Raw genomic sequence first — 17,258 nt, forward strand, 5'->3', positions numbered from 1 at the left:
ACACGATGCGAAACATACGATGACAAAAAAGTTTGTGTTTGAAATATCATGAATTTTCTGCTGAGTGAAAGCTTATTTATGAATTTCAGTGCAAATTACAAAAAGCCCACTAGAAGCCAAGACCCAGGTCTCTAAGTTTGATCTTTTAATATGAAAAGCGACCCGGGCAATTTATTCTGTTCAGTGCTGTAAGGCTATAATATTGTTTTGCCTTTTCTGAAAACTTAACTGAAGCATTTGTGTCAGAAGTTGGTCATCCATTCAAATTTATTGGAAAAAAGGTCCCATCCGCAGCATAAATAATCTTTCAATTTGCTCATTACATAGCAAACTTTCCCGACCTTCAGAGCATATAAATTTCCGGAGAATCGTTTCTTCAGTTTTAAAAATTATGCAGATAATGTTTTCTCCTCCTGCATATCGAATACTGACAACGACAACGAATGCTATGGTAAATATTCAATGAACACAATGCTGATTAAGCATTATCACGCGTTATGTATTTTAATCTTGTTTAATGAGTTTAATCAAGTATGCACATTCGAAACAAAATATACTGAAACTCTACAACCCATTTTTTTTTGAAACATAGGGTGCAGAACCATTTGGGCACTTCCCTGATTAACTTTGGCATGGGGGGTTTTTCTCGGTATAATTGTCTGAAACTTTGATGTAAGAAGCGCATCAGTACGATGCATATTGTGGCCAAATATGAGCGCTCTAGCTTTTAAAAAACCCCACTGCCGAAGTGAGCCAAGAATGGGGTCTGGCTTCCTACTTGCCCAAAAATTATTACCTTAAAGCAGGCCTGCCCAACGTACGGCCCGCGGGCCGCATCCGGCCCGCCGCTCCATTTCGTGCGGCCCGCGAAGAGCTTGAAGATTATTCTTATATCTGGCCCCATCACTGCTCTAGAAACTCTAGATCTAGATAATTGAACATTTCAAGGCTGACTATTAATACTTTAGATTCTTAAAATTTGTTTTGAGATATTTTATTTTGTAAATTCTCTACATGGTTTTTATTCATGCAAATTTCCTTGATTTCTCAAATGGTGGAAAACGTTTCATTTAAAAAATACTAAATTTTATGAGGATTAAATATGTACGAGGAATCTCGCTAATGAAATTATTCCCTATTCTATGGACAATACTGAATTAAAATCAAGTTCGAACGAAAGTTGCGATAAAAATATCAAGGCTAATCGCTTTCTTATTCAATTATAAGTTGGATTTGAACACTTGAGCATGAATTTTATAGATAAGAAAGATAATATCCGAGATATTGCACCTCAATAGATCTACTTTTCCCTAGAATTAGCTTGATTGTGCTATTTTTTCGGAATACCATATCTCTGAATCGAATTCAGAACAAGGGTGATAAACTAGAAAGAACAATAAGCAATCGTAAGAATAAGATAGGAAGTAGGATCCTATTCTTGGCATTTTTGAATCACTTCGGCAGTGGGTACTTTGAAAGCTACTGAGCTCTGATTTGGTCACCATATGCCTCGTATTAAAGTGCTTCTTTTTGCAAATTTTAAGTCAATTTGGTCGAGAAAAAAACCCCCATGCCAAAGTGAATCAGGGAAGTGCCCAAGTAGCTCTGCACCCTATATGGTAATTTTCGACTAAACACATATTGCCAAAAATGCCGAGATCGGTTGAACTCGAAAGAATTGCCAATAAAAAAAACGAAGAGTGAACATCAGATGACCTAAAATGGGTCATTCTAGGAAAAGGGATATTCGGGTGATTAACGTTTGCGGAAATGATATTCAGTGAATTGAAAAGTAGCACAATCAATCCTATTAAAATTGCTTATTTATCTACATTTGAGAACTGACGGTAAAATCACATAGTTGTAGTCATATTTAGCAAGTTCAGCCACAAGAAGCTACAGAGACAAGTTAAAAGAACAGCTTTTTTCAAAAGAAGGATGAATCATCTATGAAATGCAAATACCTATTAGAAGATGGTGCATATTGACATGGTCAAGTATAAAAATAATGAAAAAAATCAACATTGTGGAGAAATATTTTTCCGGTAAATGGTCTTTCCGGATAATGGTTTTCCGGTAAATGGTATTCCGGTAAATTGCATTCCGGGTAATGGTTTTTCTGGTAATGTCGGAGAACCGTTAGAGTTCAGCAAAACCATGCCGATGGTACCTGGGTTTGATTCCCGTTCATCCAGGATCTTTTCGTAAAGGAAATCATCTTGCCTTCCGTGGGCATAGAGTACCATAGTACTTGTCACACGATATATCAATGCGAAAATGGCAACTTTGGCAAATAAAGCCTTAGTTAATAACTGTGGAAGTGCCAATCAGAACACTATGCTGAGAAGCAGGCTCTGTCCTAGACTTAATGCCAATAAGAAAAAGAAGAAGAAGGAGAAGCATAGGATTTTTCAAGAAATCTCAATCATAAATAAGTTTCTGAAAAAAATGGTAGGTAGGAAGAATTTATTCATAAATTTCTCATATCTGTCAAATTGTTTTCTTGATTCATATATTCTTTCAATAGTGATTATTGACCTTTGCAAAAAAAAAAATAACGAGAATTGCCAGTAATTTTCAAACTGTCCCACTTGGACTAATTATTCTATTTCCATATTGGTTAGCATATATTTTAAGGCCAACGTAGAATGTTGTCATCTATTCTCTAACAATGTTGAAAAAAGTTCAGAATATTTGACAGCGTTTTGAAATCATAAGCTATCACCAACTATTCAGAAATAATATAAAACTTTTTTTCCTTATCGCAGTCCTCATTTGCCTAAATAGTCTGCCTATGATTCAGAAAGTATATCAGCGTGTATAACACTGTTCGACAAAAAAGTCGATATGAATGCACAGAGACCGGACACCCCGGGCTTGAAAGTATAAAAATAAACAAAAATAATGGCGTTTTCAGAATGTTCGTGTCTGCCCCAGGTCATTTTTAAAATATGGGGTAGGTGTACCAATTATGGATGCAATATGTCAACAGTAGTAATAAAAATCAGGTTGTAACCGCGTTTCTAAAACGCAAGCATGACTTGTTGGTGTCAATTACTAGTTTAAAGCCTTGCGAATCTGTTGATTTAAACAGTTTTAGTACTAAATTGACTTTAAGCTTCTAAAAATGGATTTTAAAAAGCGTTGTCCTTGTACCAATTATGGCAATAGCGTTCCTAGCATTCGACATAAAGTGTACCAATTATGGACTATCGAATATTTGCACGAAATGAACTCAAACGCCATGAAGAGCGAATGATATTGCAACGCTTATATGTAATGAAGATATCGCTCATAAAATTTTCCAAAAATTTTGGGTTAAATATATGTTAAATCAATTTTTTGCAATGGGTTCATGGGAGAAAATTAATTTTCGAAAAAGAAGTCAAAATGTAGTGTAAATGCAAATTATGATACAAAACAGCATTAATGATCTCACATTACTATTCCAGTGTCAATTTTTAACGAAAAAAGAGGGAAAATTCAAAAATCGAGTGTCGCTGAAAACCCCTCTCTTTCATGAAATTAGCATCTTCCGCTCGCGAACGTTTTCGAACGTGTGATTGAAAAATCTTAGTAATTGAGTACAAAACATGAAGATAATGCCTTACCGAACCGTCCCGTCGTGGAAGTCACCAGTAAAATAGCTTTACTTCTTTTATTTTACTGATCAAAAAATGTAAACAAACCGCCTCCAGAGTATTGCCATAATTGGGCTCTCATACACTCTTTGTACCAGTTATTGACATAGTGGAAATAACACGATTTCCAACTTAAAACAGTAGAATTGATTGCATACCAGCTAAATTTACTCATTTGTTCTCACTAGGTAACATACATTCATCGGTTGAAACAGTTTATCCGGATGAAAACAAACATTTCGTAACGGAGGTCCCTTAGCCAACTGCTAAGAAGGTGACATATATGTGAGGCAAAATTTTCAAATGTTCATTTTTCGAAGCTTACTGCACGAATGTTCTTTTCAAGGTTTAGTTACCATCAAAAACAAATAGTTTAATCATTCCTGTGAATATAAGCCATTATAGTCTAGTGAAACAATAAGAAAAATCTCTTTTTGTTCCCATTATTGCCATAATTGGTACTATAGCCATAATTGGTACTTCTACCCTACTTGAACTTTTTGCATTTTTTATTTAAAAATCTAATCTAATCAATAAACCGACACAGTGTTTTACATTCAGGACAGGGGAATTCATGTGCCATATAATGTTTTCAACTTTAAATACAATATGAAGAGTTGTAATAAGATTTGCAGGGAGCCCTCCCCCCTTTTTTGTACCCTCCCCATTTTTAAAGTATCGCAAATGATGGAATATTTGATATACAGGGGGTTGTCAAAATAATTGGGACAGGCAAAAATTGGGCCAACTTTGGAATGCTGTAAGTTTGACAAAAATTGACCGATTTCAATTCTTTAAGAAGTAATGGACGGGTCAACTAATCTAGTTTTGAGGTGCATCCACGGAGATGAACTATGACCACCGGATACCGGTGATAATCCGGATTTCCGGAAGCATGTCTTATGCAGTAAAATTATGACGTGTTTTTAGCAAAGGTCTCGGCTAAAAAATCAAAATTTTACTACACATGAAGATAGAAGATCTAATTCTGAAGCGATTGGTGCGCCAAGTATTAATATTGGTCCAGAAACAACCAATATATGGCCATTTCCCCGGAATCGGTGCCGGTAGTGGATCCGAATTGGGATCAAACAATTTATTCACTCAAAATATGTCGCGCAATATTGTTTTCTCCCTAGCTTATCATAAAATAACCTATTATAAGTTGAAAATGAGTCTTGTACAGATTTGGCCACTCATGGCGCCGCCCAGTGCCCCGGGGGAACCTTGCATAGGGGACATTTCGATTTTGACACCAAAGCATATCATGCGACGGCTCATTCTTCATGTCTTGTCGTAAATAGGGCAACTGTAGACTCAAAATGGATAGTTGACTACAGTGACTACTTCCGGGACCACCGGATGTCCCCGAGGGAACCTATAATAAAGGACAATTGAAATTGAACTCCAATACATATCGTGCGACAGTTCATTTTTCATGTCTCGTGCTAAATAGGGCTATTGTAGACCTAAAATGGATAATTGACTACAGTGGCCAATTTTGGGACTACCGGAATTTCCCGGAGGAACTTGTCATTGGGGACATTTCTGTTTTTACACCAAAACATATCATGCGACGGCTCTTTCTTCATGCCTTGTCGTAAATAAAATAACTGTAGACTCAAAATGGGAATTTAATTGAATTGGCCACTTTTGGGACTACCGGGTGTCCCCTAGGGAACCTATGATTAGGGACAATTGGAATTGAGCTCCAATACTCATCTTGCAACGGCTCATTCTTCATGTTTAATCATGAATAGGTCAACTTTAGACCGAAAATGTATATTTAACTAGAATGGCCACTTTGGGGACCTCCTATAGTTCCCTAAGGAACCTATCACTTTTGGGACCACCGGAATTTCCCGGAGGAATCTGTCATTGAAGACATCACAGCCTCCCTCAGGGATATCCGGTGGTGACAAAAGTGGCCACTGTAGTCAAATATCCACTTAAGGTCTACAATAGCCCTATTTAGCACGAGACATGAAAAATGAACTGTCGCACGATATGTATTGGAGTTCAATATCAATTGTCCCTAATTACAGGTTCCCTCTGGAACATCCGGTGGTCCCGGAAGTAGTCACTGTAGTCAACTATCCATTTTGAGTCTACAGTTGCCCTATTTACGACAAGACATGAAGAATGAGCCGTCGCATGATATGCTTTGGTGTCAAAATCGAAATGTCCCCTATGCAAGGTTCCCCCGGGGCACTGGGCGGCGCCATGAGTGGCCAAATCTGTACAAGACTCATTTTCAACTTATAATAGGGTATTTTATGATAAGCTAGGGAGAAAACAATATTGCGCGACATATTTTGAGTGAATAAATTGTTTGATCCCAATTCAGATCCACTACCAGCACCGATTCCGGGGAAATGGCCATATATTGGTTGTTTCTGGACCAATATTAATACTTGGCGCACCAATCGCTTCAGAATTAGATCTTCTATCTTCATGTGTAGTAAAATTTTGATTTTTTAGCCGAGACCTTTGCTAAAAACACGTCATAATTTTACTGCATAAGACATGCTTCCGGAAATCAAAGTTACAGCATTCCAAAGTTGGCCCAATTTTTGCCTGTCCCAGTTATTTTGACAACCCCCTGTATATCAAATATTCCATCATTTGCGATACTTTAAAAATGGGGAGGGTACAAAAAAGGGGGGAGGGCTCCCTGCAAATCTTATTTATTTATTTATTTATTTATAATCACCGTCTTCGAATTAAAATCGTACAGACTGAACCACTTAGCACTAATTTACGCATACTTAACATCTAAACAATTCTACTTATTCGAGTTTTAAACACATTTTTGCACATATCGAAGTCAAATTGATCGGAAACAACATTGAAGGAACGAAGATAAGAGTCGAACGGATTATTGAAACCATAATTAGTGCGATGGTAAGGAATCGCAATCATGGGAGTGTTTCGCAGTCGTCGAGAAGGGATTTGCAGAGATATTTGCTCGAGAAGCGCAGGACAGTCTATAGCACCGTTAAGAATGTCAAATACAAATAGACGTTGCATTTTTACACGCCTGACAGTCAGCGGTTCTAAACTTATCAGTTGGCAGCGATCCGGATACGGAGGAAGATTGTCCGGATCATTCCAAGGAAGGGAGCGAAGTACGAAACGAACAAACTTCTTTTGAACGCGTTCAATGGAGAGTATCGGTGCAACATAATATGGTGACCAGGCAGGGGCCGCGTATTCAAGAATGCTCCGCACTAAACTGCAGTAGAGTGTTTTCAAAGCATAGATATCAGTGAATTCTGAAGCGTGGCGCCGGATTAGTCCCAGGACTGAAAAAGCTTTAGCAGTCGTGATTCCAACGTGTTCATGAAATTGTAACTTAGCGTCGATGGTAACTCCCAGGTCGCAGATCGAAGCTACACGTTCTAGATGTGCAAATTCCATGTGGTACTGGTGGGTAACGGGGTTGTTGGAGCGAGTGAACGTTATAACTTTGCATTTATCATTATTGACACGAATACCGTTGTCGCTGCACCAGATCAGCAAAGTGTTGATGTCCTCTTGCAGCGCAAAACAGTCAAGTGATGAACGTATGATACGGTAGAATTTGAGATCATCGGCGAACGAGAGTTTGAAAGATGAAAGGCACAAACACAAGTCGTTCACAAAGATATTGAATAACAGTGGACCCAATACGCTACCCTGGGGCACTCCAGACGTTACGTTGATTTGACTGGACCTTGATGAGTTGACCCCTACTTGCGCAGTACGAGCGGATAGGTACGAAAAAATCCACTCCGTGAGCCAATCCGGGTAGCCAATTCGCTTGAGTTTATCGATGATTAAAATATGCAGAACCGTATCGAACGCTTTTGCGAAGTCAACATACACTGCGTCAAATTGATTTCCCGACTCTATCTCCCGTGACAGCGAGGTAACGTAGCACATCAGGTTTGATGTTGTTGAGCGATGTCTCATGAATCCGTGTTGATACTCGGATATTATCGGTGCAGCTACGGTGTAGAGGGCATTGTGCATCAGTTTTTCGAAAATTTTGCTCAAGCAATACAGTATTGAAATACCACGGTAGTTTCTGACTCGGTTGATGTTCCCTGACTTGTGGATTGGAACGATGAAAGCTGTCTTCCACACGGAAGGAAATGTTCTTTCGCTCAGAGATCGATTAAATAAAAGCGTGACAGGAGTGACAAGTTCTGCAGCACATTTTCTCAGGAGCAGTGGTGGAATGCCGTCCGTCCCGGGTCCTTTCTTACAGTCCAGAGTGTAAATGACATTATTACAACTCTTCATATTGTATTTAAAGTTGAAGACATTATATGGCACATGAATTCCCCTGTCCTGAATATAAAACACTGTGTCGGTTTATTGATTAGATTAGATTTTTAAATAAAAAATGCAAAAAGTTCAAGTATATTTTAAAAATGACCTGGGGCAGACACGAACATTCTGAAAACGCCATTATTTTTGTTTATTTTTATACTTTCAAGCCCGGGGTGTCCGGTCTCTGTGCATTCATATCGACTTTTTTGTCGAACTGTGTAATATTCCTCCTGGAAGCTCCAACTAACACTATTGGAACCAAACTTGTAACTTAACCAAGTAAATCTTGAATGAATTTCTGAAAACGCATTGGAAGAATTGCTTGAAGCATTTGAGTAAGGAGGATTTTCAAGAAATCTTCGAGAAATCATTTAATTCAATCAAGGACATTGCATTAATTTATAAAAATGTCCAAAATATCCTCTTTTTGTGTTTTGAAGGACACATATTTTTGCTATTCAAGCAATTTTGTTATTTATTGATGGATTTGCCTTAACATCTGCACATTTGTTACGTACATATAGAACTTAGATATACGCAAGAATAATATAATAATATCTGTTAATAGTTTTATGGTTATAAAACTCAAAGTTGAGGAATGCTAAAACAATGTCAAAGAAAGCCCCGTCTGACGGTATCTAATAAAATTGAAATTTTTTTTACACATTTCCATTTGTCGAAATTGCCGCCTTAAATTTGAAATCAAATCATTTTTCAGAAAAAAAAATAATTGGCATCATTTTATTAAACTTATCAAAGAAAAAAATCTCCTTGATGGACCGTCGGTGACGTTGATCATGACGTGCATCGCACCCAACAACCCCACAGCAGTGCAATATTTACCGAGCAAACAGAGACACCTTTCTGCACGTCCGTGCTTGCATTTTAGGTGCGGCAGTGGATGATTTTCCCTCAATTTCCATTTGGACTTATTTTGTTTGGCCCCAGTTCTGTTTGGCTTGGATTGGATCCCTTTCTCGTTCGCTCGGGTGCTCTCGTGAGCTTCTTCGGCGTTCGCATTCATTTTTCGTTGCTTATTATTAGTTGGAAGTATTTTTAGAAAATATAAATAAATATTTTGTTCGTTTATTTTATTACTTACTGCGTAATACGGTAGGTACGAAAAGAGATTGAGAGAAAGATTAGTGAGCCGGACTCTTGGGGCTAGACAACGATCTGTTGGTTTGTTTGTCTCCCTTTCGAAAGTAGTGACGAAAGTTTTAGAATTCGGACAAAGCTAGGGACATGGTGCTGATTGATAATTTCGTCACCCCAGCTTGGCTAGGTAACCAGCTTAATTCCTACAATTGCATATTAGTGGCGCCATCGCAAATATGTTGTTGGGAACATAAGTTTATATTGATGTTATCACAAAAAGACTATATCGTCCATTTAGTTAAAGTGACTATGGAAAATTAACCTCTTTGTGGAAACCGTGCAGAGGTTTCTTTCCTGGTATTACAACATATTACAGAGCTAGTCCATATTGGTACAGTATACAGCCATGTTGTATTAAATTGGATTGAAAATTTGATTGAACATCAAGAGCTTGTTCTTAAAACAAAGTTTTGGTTTTCTGTTAATAAGTGGATAGAGACATTTTATATATGTATTTGTTACATTTGGCTTGAAAATCCTCATTGTCATTTTTGAAAGTTAAATTTTTATCTAGCATGAGCCCTAGATACTTAATTTCATGTGACCAATTTATTGGAACCCCTCTCATTGTGGCAACATGTCTACTCGAAGGTTTCAAATAAAAAGCTTTTGGTTTACGTGGGAATATTATTAGTTGAGGTTTGGAAGCATTAGGAGAATTCTTTCATTTTTGCAAGTATGAAGAAAAAATATCCCAGCTTTTTTGCCATCTACTACATATGACACGCACACTTCGTCCTTTAGCAGAGAGGCCTGTATCACCCGCAAACAAAGATTTTTGATATCCCTGAGGTAACTCAGGTAATTAAAATGTGAAAATATTGTATAATATTGGCCCCAAAATGCTGCCTTGAGGAACACCAGCTTTTACACGAAGTCTTTCAGACTTGGATCTGATAATCAACCTGAAGTATATGGTTTGATAAATAACTTGGAATTATTCTAATAATGTGTGTTGAAAAATTAAAGTTTTTTTAAATTTTACAATGAAGCTCTCATGTCAAACACTGTCGAATGTTTTGTCTATGTCTAGAAGAGCAAGACCTGTAGAATAGCCTTCACATTTGTAAGAACGAATCAAATTTGTTACACGCGTTGATGAGTACCGTTTTGTCTCAAATTCCGAACAGACTCATATTCCGAACACTCGGTTTTTGTATGGTGATGTGGCTGAAATGTTTCGCTGAAATATGTCATCAAATTAAAAGGAAATGGCAGTCAATTGCAATTCAATTTTAACGTCTTCGAATCTATTTTATACCTCTGGAGTAGTGATGATTCTCTTGTTTGAGACTAGTAGAACTAGCTCAGATAAATTTATTTTCGAAATTATTCATATGAATACGATTTATTTGTGCTGTTCGGAATTTGAATCAAGGTGTTCGGAATATGAGACTGAATGAACACAGTGTTCGGCATTTGAATCAAAATGGTGTTCCATACTTTAACGTAAAAACATTACTAAATAAGCTAAAATAATCAATTTTATTGGCACACCCAACAACTAACATTTAGACCTAGCAAATAATTTGAAATTTTCACTAATATCAGCTAATTCATGCCTATCAGATGCATTAGAAGTCACTGTTGGCCTTAAGTGTTCGGAATATGAGTCAAAACGGTAGTTGAGTATCAATGTCGAATTCCAAACTGCTCATGGCACTATGGGCCAGAAACCAAAATTTCACGACAAAATTCCAAACACCTCCAAAATGAACAAAAATCTACATAAAAGTAATACAAACTTAAGATAGCACAAAAAACTTGAATTGAATTGTGAATATTTGTGAGGATTATGAATGCTTGGAAAAATATGTTAATTAAGACATTATTAATTCAAATTTGCTTCTTTTCATAATACAAAATACATAGTACATTTTCAAATATATGATTCATACATTACAAAATATTTTGAAGATACACTATAAAGATTCTCAAAATAGTTGATAAATACCTGAAAAATGTGATCATAGTTGTCATAGTTATTTGAAATGTTTTAGAAACTTTTTATTTTATATATTCATTGGTTCTTCACAGTACATTTGCATTTAATTCATCATTTGCACTATTAAATTTAATAACGCATTATTTTCACTGTACATAACCTATGATATAGTAATTAGAGTAATGCAAATTTTGAAATATTTACTCCCCTATGCTTAAAAGATTTTATTTATGGTAAATAGCATTCTCCCAAAGTTTGAAGTGATTCGGAAGAAATTTGACTGTGCACACGCCATTTGAAGTTTATATGGACATTACTATGGAAAACGCCAATCTTTTGTGTTCCGCCCTCTATCTCTTCGTCATAATATTTTATGAACAAGTGAACAAATTCTTATAATGTGAAATCCTCCCAGCTACAACTTTGCCGAAGACCACTTTTTTAATGGACCTCAGGATAAATTGTTATTCATCATCATAAAGTTGGTTTGTATGTAGCATGCTTCACCAACTGTTCGGCAGGCAACAGTGGTATTCTTGGCGGGAAGAATAGATCAAAGTAATCCAGCTACTATGTTCTACACTACAGCAAAAAAGCAGTGTTGCTCTGAAAGTAATTGAATGATCATCTCAGCATGATTGAGACATTGTTATCAATTATAACAAATTATACTTACGTCCCATCGAAATGTGGTCTTCGGCAAAGTTGTAGCTGGGAAGTTTTCACATGAGATGAGTGTGTTCACTTTTGCATAGATTATTATCAAAGACAAATTAAAGACCTCCATGTCCCTTGCAGTTGCCCAAAATTTTATGGCTCATAAGGTAATCTAGAATGCCGTGAAAAGTGTACTGCGACCTGTCAAACTTGGGTACCTTTTGCACTACCGAGGGACCAAATGCAGTACTAGAAGTGGTACCCAATCTGAGTCCGAGTGGGACGGACCTGTTATTATGAAGAGCAGTTAGAGGACTGAACACAAAAGGTTTGTCTTTTCCATAGTAATTTCTATATAAACTTCAAATAGCGTGTGCACAGTCAAATTTCTTCCGAATCACTTCAAATTTTGGGAGTATCATTTTCATCATAATTGACATTGTTTAAGCATAGGGGAGCTAAAACTTCCAAATTTGCATCAGTATAATATTTATAAAATCATCTAAGAGTCATAAAGGCATGGTCCAAAATGGAACAAGATAATATGAATTAATGCTGTTAAAAAAGATGACAATTCACATTGTTTGAAGCGTTTCAATCAAAATCACTTTCGAAACATTATTGTCAGAAATATTTAAGCTGTAATGGAGTGATGTGTTAAAATTTCAGAGCTGCTGGTTTACACCAGTTTATTGAAAAATATTATGTGCAGCAAATTCTTATATGAGCATCATGCATTTTTTTCCAAATCGCGTATTTAATTGATTTTAAAATGAAATAAATCAAGTACAATTCCCAATCTTTATTTCTTTTTGACGAAATTAGATGATTTGTTCATGCACAATTGAATAATTCACAAACTACTAACATTCTCCTGACAACTTACGCTCTAGTTGCCGATATTTCTAGGAGAAATTTAAAACGATCCAAAGGATTTTTTTTAAATTTTCTTGCTGATAGGGTACCCGTTCTATTATGGAGGACTTAAGCACGGTGTTGAAATTTAAATCGTATTTCAGTGTCTAAAACCTAAATATTGTAGTATTTTGCATTTTGAACTGTTAAAACTATCCTGTATTTGGAGTATAGTAAAGTAAAAAAGCAAATTTTGGAATCAAACATACATTTTTTTAACATAAATCTGAAGCTTTTCCTCTGTCCTATTATTGCGGTATTTCGTCCTATTATTGCGGTAGTGCCGTCCTATTATTGCGGTATACCAAAAATCATAGATTTTGTTACATTCAGTATACATTCAATGCCACACAATGTGCTAGCATTGAAATTATGCTCCCTCCATGTTAATGACACTGCACGGTACTGTCAGTTTGTGTGACTTTGAACGTATCTATAAATAAAACTAATTAATTACTTTAGGTCACGATTTGAAAACAAATCAACAGAATAGAATGATTTTCTGCCGGTTTCGTCTTCTCTTCCGTCGTAGCTGGACAATGTTAACGCAAATAGACAAGGTTCTTCCATCTAAGACCACTAGTCGCAATATAAGAAATGATTTTTTGACCAATCTAATGCAATTTCAAAAAATTGCTTCCTTGCAATCATCTTGTATTTTAGTTTTTCAACGCATTTTTGCCATGTTTTCCGATTTTCAATCAGTTTACGTGATTTTTCGGTAAAACATTGTGTTTATTTGCAATATATTTGTAAAAAAAAAGAGCAACTACAGGGTAAAGATAAAAAGATATCTTTTGTTTTACCAAATAAATGTATGAATGACACAAAATTATGTAACAAAATAGTACCCTAATAATATAATTATTGTTTCCAGCAATTACATTTAAAATGAGTACCGTAATCCGGGGTAACATTGATCATTTTTTTGAATATTTCTTAAATATTTCGTTTAAAAATGAAAATCTTGCAAATTTTATATTTTTAAAACAAGTACTGCCACCAATAGCTCGTGACTATATACTGTATTTTGTTTTTAAATGATTTAAGCATGATTACAAAAATGTTTTATGTGATTTTTTCATTTAGCTGATATGGGGTAACATTGATCATCCATGTAAACAACGTTCGGTAATATTGAAAATGTCGTTACTTACTTAAATCATGGCCCCTGAAGCCGAATATGATGACCAAACGCTTACAAGTCATTCACTTTTTGAGTTATTTTATAATTAAAAACACTTCGAACCACGGAATACGCCTAAAGGTAGGCAATTTTCTAAGGGAAATTTACATTCCTAACTGTAATTCGATAATGTTGCCTGATTGAACGTACTTATGAAAGTTTTGACAACGGAATCGTTTTCGGTGATGCCGTTTTTAGTTAGAATCGCATTTTCCTTGCTCATATTGTTTACAGAACTTATGTGAGACATGAATTTTTGGTAGTGTCATCCTTAACCGTTAAAATCATTGTTTCGAAAAGTTGCTAAATTTATGCATAAGTAAACGCAATTTTCGCAAAAATTTTCACTTTTATCAGTTTATGTATATAAGAAAGAGAAGCACCATTCATGATTTGGAAATGTTCCATTAATAAATGATAATGCGAACTTTTCACGAGATGAGTCCTTCCAATCAATGTTACCCCGCTGATCAATGATACCCCGGATTACGGTATTGAAATATCGGATGTTTGAATGTGATTTACAGATACCGCAATAATAGGCAAACAGCTATTTTCATTGTCCTATTATTGCGGTATATGCTTTTTCTCAAAAATATAGAACTTTTATTCAAAATTCAAAATCTATCATGTGACTACATCCATACTGAACTGATATACCCACTGCATATAATTGTTTTGGTTCTTAACTTGAAAATTCACGCTTATGAAAACCCGTCTGTAAATAGAGGGACCGGTTAAAAATATAGGCTTTTATTGATGCATCATTTAAAACTGTTCTTCCATCGATCAAAATCGTTTAGTTTTCAAAGCATTTATCTTTACAGCTTAGGAACACTATAAGCTTTCATCATCATCAATAATATCCATAGAAAATAGAGTTTTCGATTAATAATGAGGGTTTAATTCTAATACCGCAGTATTAGGGAATACCGCAATACTGGGCAAATTACCCTAGTTGTTGACCTGGCCGTTTAGTGCTGTCTCTTTTTTTTTATTTTCTTCCAATCTCTCATACTGTATTTATCTAATATTCGTAGGTAGTGTAGGAAAATAGTACAGGAAGTTGATTAGGCAACCTTTATATTTTTTTATTATATGTTTATTTCTTTTATAATCTATCAGGAAATATCAATTCACTCATAGTAAACCATCAAACTTAAAAGCGGGCAGATATTCGATGTTTTCACTTGATTTTTATAAATTTTGTAAAATGCAATACCAATAATTCAATCCTGGTTGAAAAATAATAAGCAGAGTTTGTTCGATTCTTTTTAGAAAATTTCTACTGGATGTCTATATTGAATTGAAGCCATTGTAATTTGTACAACAACATATCAATTTCAGCAGTTTCATATTCAAAAATCTGTTATCTTTATCTCTTTATCTGGATGTTGTCCAAAGCCACCCATAAGTCCCTTTATAGAGAACCTCAAACAGATTCCTCTGTTATGGTCTTATCATACCTTATAAATCATGCCCTCCTAGAAAATTATAAAAAATATTATTTTTTGTAATTTTCCATTTTTTTTTTTGTAATTTGAGCCAACCTAGGTTTCTGAATGTTTCCTAGTCCATGAACGGAAACTAGCTGAAAAGTAGTGGATTGTGACTGCTTCAGTTGTTTTTATACCAATTAAACTTTTTTTATTTGTTGATAGTTTGAGCAGCAGCAAAGTTAAAAATATAGAATTATAAAATCGACTAAATTATCGCATGTACTTGAACCGATGTATCTCGGCCATCCGCAAATATATGCAAAAACTTTTGGTAGCACATGAAAGAGTGGAGTCTAGGCTTCCACCTCAAACTGGTTGCAAGCCGAATACGGTGGAATACCTTAACTTTTAAGGTGAACTAGTAAAAATAAAGTAGAGTTTACTGGTACATTGTAAAATCAAAGCTAAAATTTAAAATGAACGTTATTTTTATGTCAGACATGTAAAATGCACTTAATTTGCTTTCTGAAAATGTATACACAATATTTTTTCTTGTAATCTTTCCCCTCAAACCATATTTTCTCATGTAAGGCTGAAATTCAAGTTTTTCAGTTAAGATAATATTGACCTCCATAAAGTTCAATAATATAATGTAATAAATCAAAAAAGGTAGTTGGTATACAATCACACATGTTGTCAAAAATGAGAAATCCATCTTAATTATTCATTTCATTGAAAAAAGGTTTTTGGAATTTTGTCACGAATGCATGGGCAAAAATGGACCATCATTCTATTCAAAATGACCTTTTCAAAAAGTTTACTGATGAAAGAAAGCAAGCTGATTTGATTTGATGATAGCTGGAAGCTTCTGGAGGATTTTTGTCTGGTTTTAAAATTGGTATTTTTCCATTTGTCAGGAAAATATGCCAACTGAAAACATTTGTTAAATATATCAACTAACTAACAATAATAAGCTACTCTCTGGAAACTTCTTGACGAGGAGGTAAAAAATTCCATCATTGGCAGGGGTTTTTATATTTTTGATTTTTTAATAATAGTTCTCACTTCATCCAAATCAGTCTCCCAGGAATTTTTGAAAACGTTCTCTTAATTGAGAATACTTTCGAAATTCTGAGTAATTTGATTTTCAATTGGATTTATGAGTCCTAAACTAAAATTATGCGCGCTTTCAAACTGCATAGCAAGTTTTTGAACTTTTTCGCAATTAGATAGTAATAATTTGTTTTGAGCGCTTGGCATCACTGTTGAGCAGCAGTCGTGGGCTTGTATCGTGTCCGATTATTTATTAAATTTAACGTGTTTTTGCCAGAGTTTAATCACGATTTTCAGTGTCTGTGTTTTCCATGAGTATTTATTTAGGGGAATAAGTTGAAAATGAAGCACACGAAGTGATAAAACCACAAAAAAAGTGATTCCAAAAGTGATTTGTTTTTCATTCCACCGTGGATACTTTTTTCTTTTCATGTTGCGTGCGTCGGGTGATGAAGAATGTTACATGCATCATTGTGGTAGTGCAGCTATACTAATTGACAGTGAACGTATCCATTACGAACACATGATGCAAAGCTGAATTTTTCCAAGCGTTTGTTCAAGTGATAGTGTGTCCCGTAAGACAAGATAGACATGTTAACACAATGCGAAGGTGTCGCAGAAACCGAAGCTAAGTATCGTTTTCTTCATTTTGCGAGGTTGTAGGTAGCTAGATTATTTTGTGGATTTCGATATAAGGCCGTGATGCAACTGTATTTATTACACACGTACACGGTTAACTTCGGTTACGCGTTGGATGTGTGGGTTTCTTGAGGCGCCCGGGGGTTTCTTTGTCTTTTTGCGCGGTTCTGTGTAGTGGTGGATCGACACATCATCAATGTGTAGATGTACCATTGCGTAGTTGCGTGGAGGGACGGGGGAATTTTCGGGCGTCGTGGCAGGCTTGGGTATTTGATGCGTGGCCGGGGTTGACAATGTGGGTGTAAAAT

The sequence above is a fragment of the Aedes aegypti genome, chromosome 2 (genome assembly GCF_002204515.2).
Source record: "Aedes aegypti strain LVP_AGWG chromosome 2, AaegL5.0 Primary Assembly, whole genome shotgun sequence".
In the NCBI taxonomy this organism is placed as follows: Eukaryota; Metazoa; Arthropoda; class Insecta; order Diptera; family Culicidae; genus Aedes; species Aedes aegypti.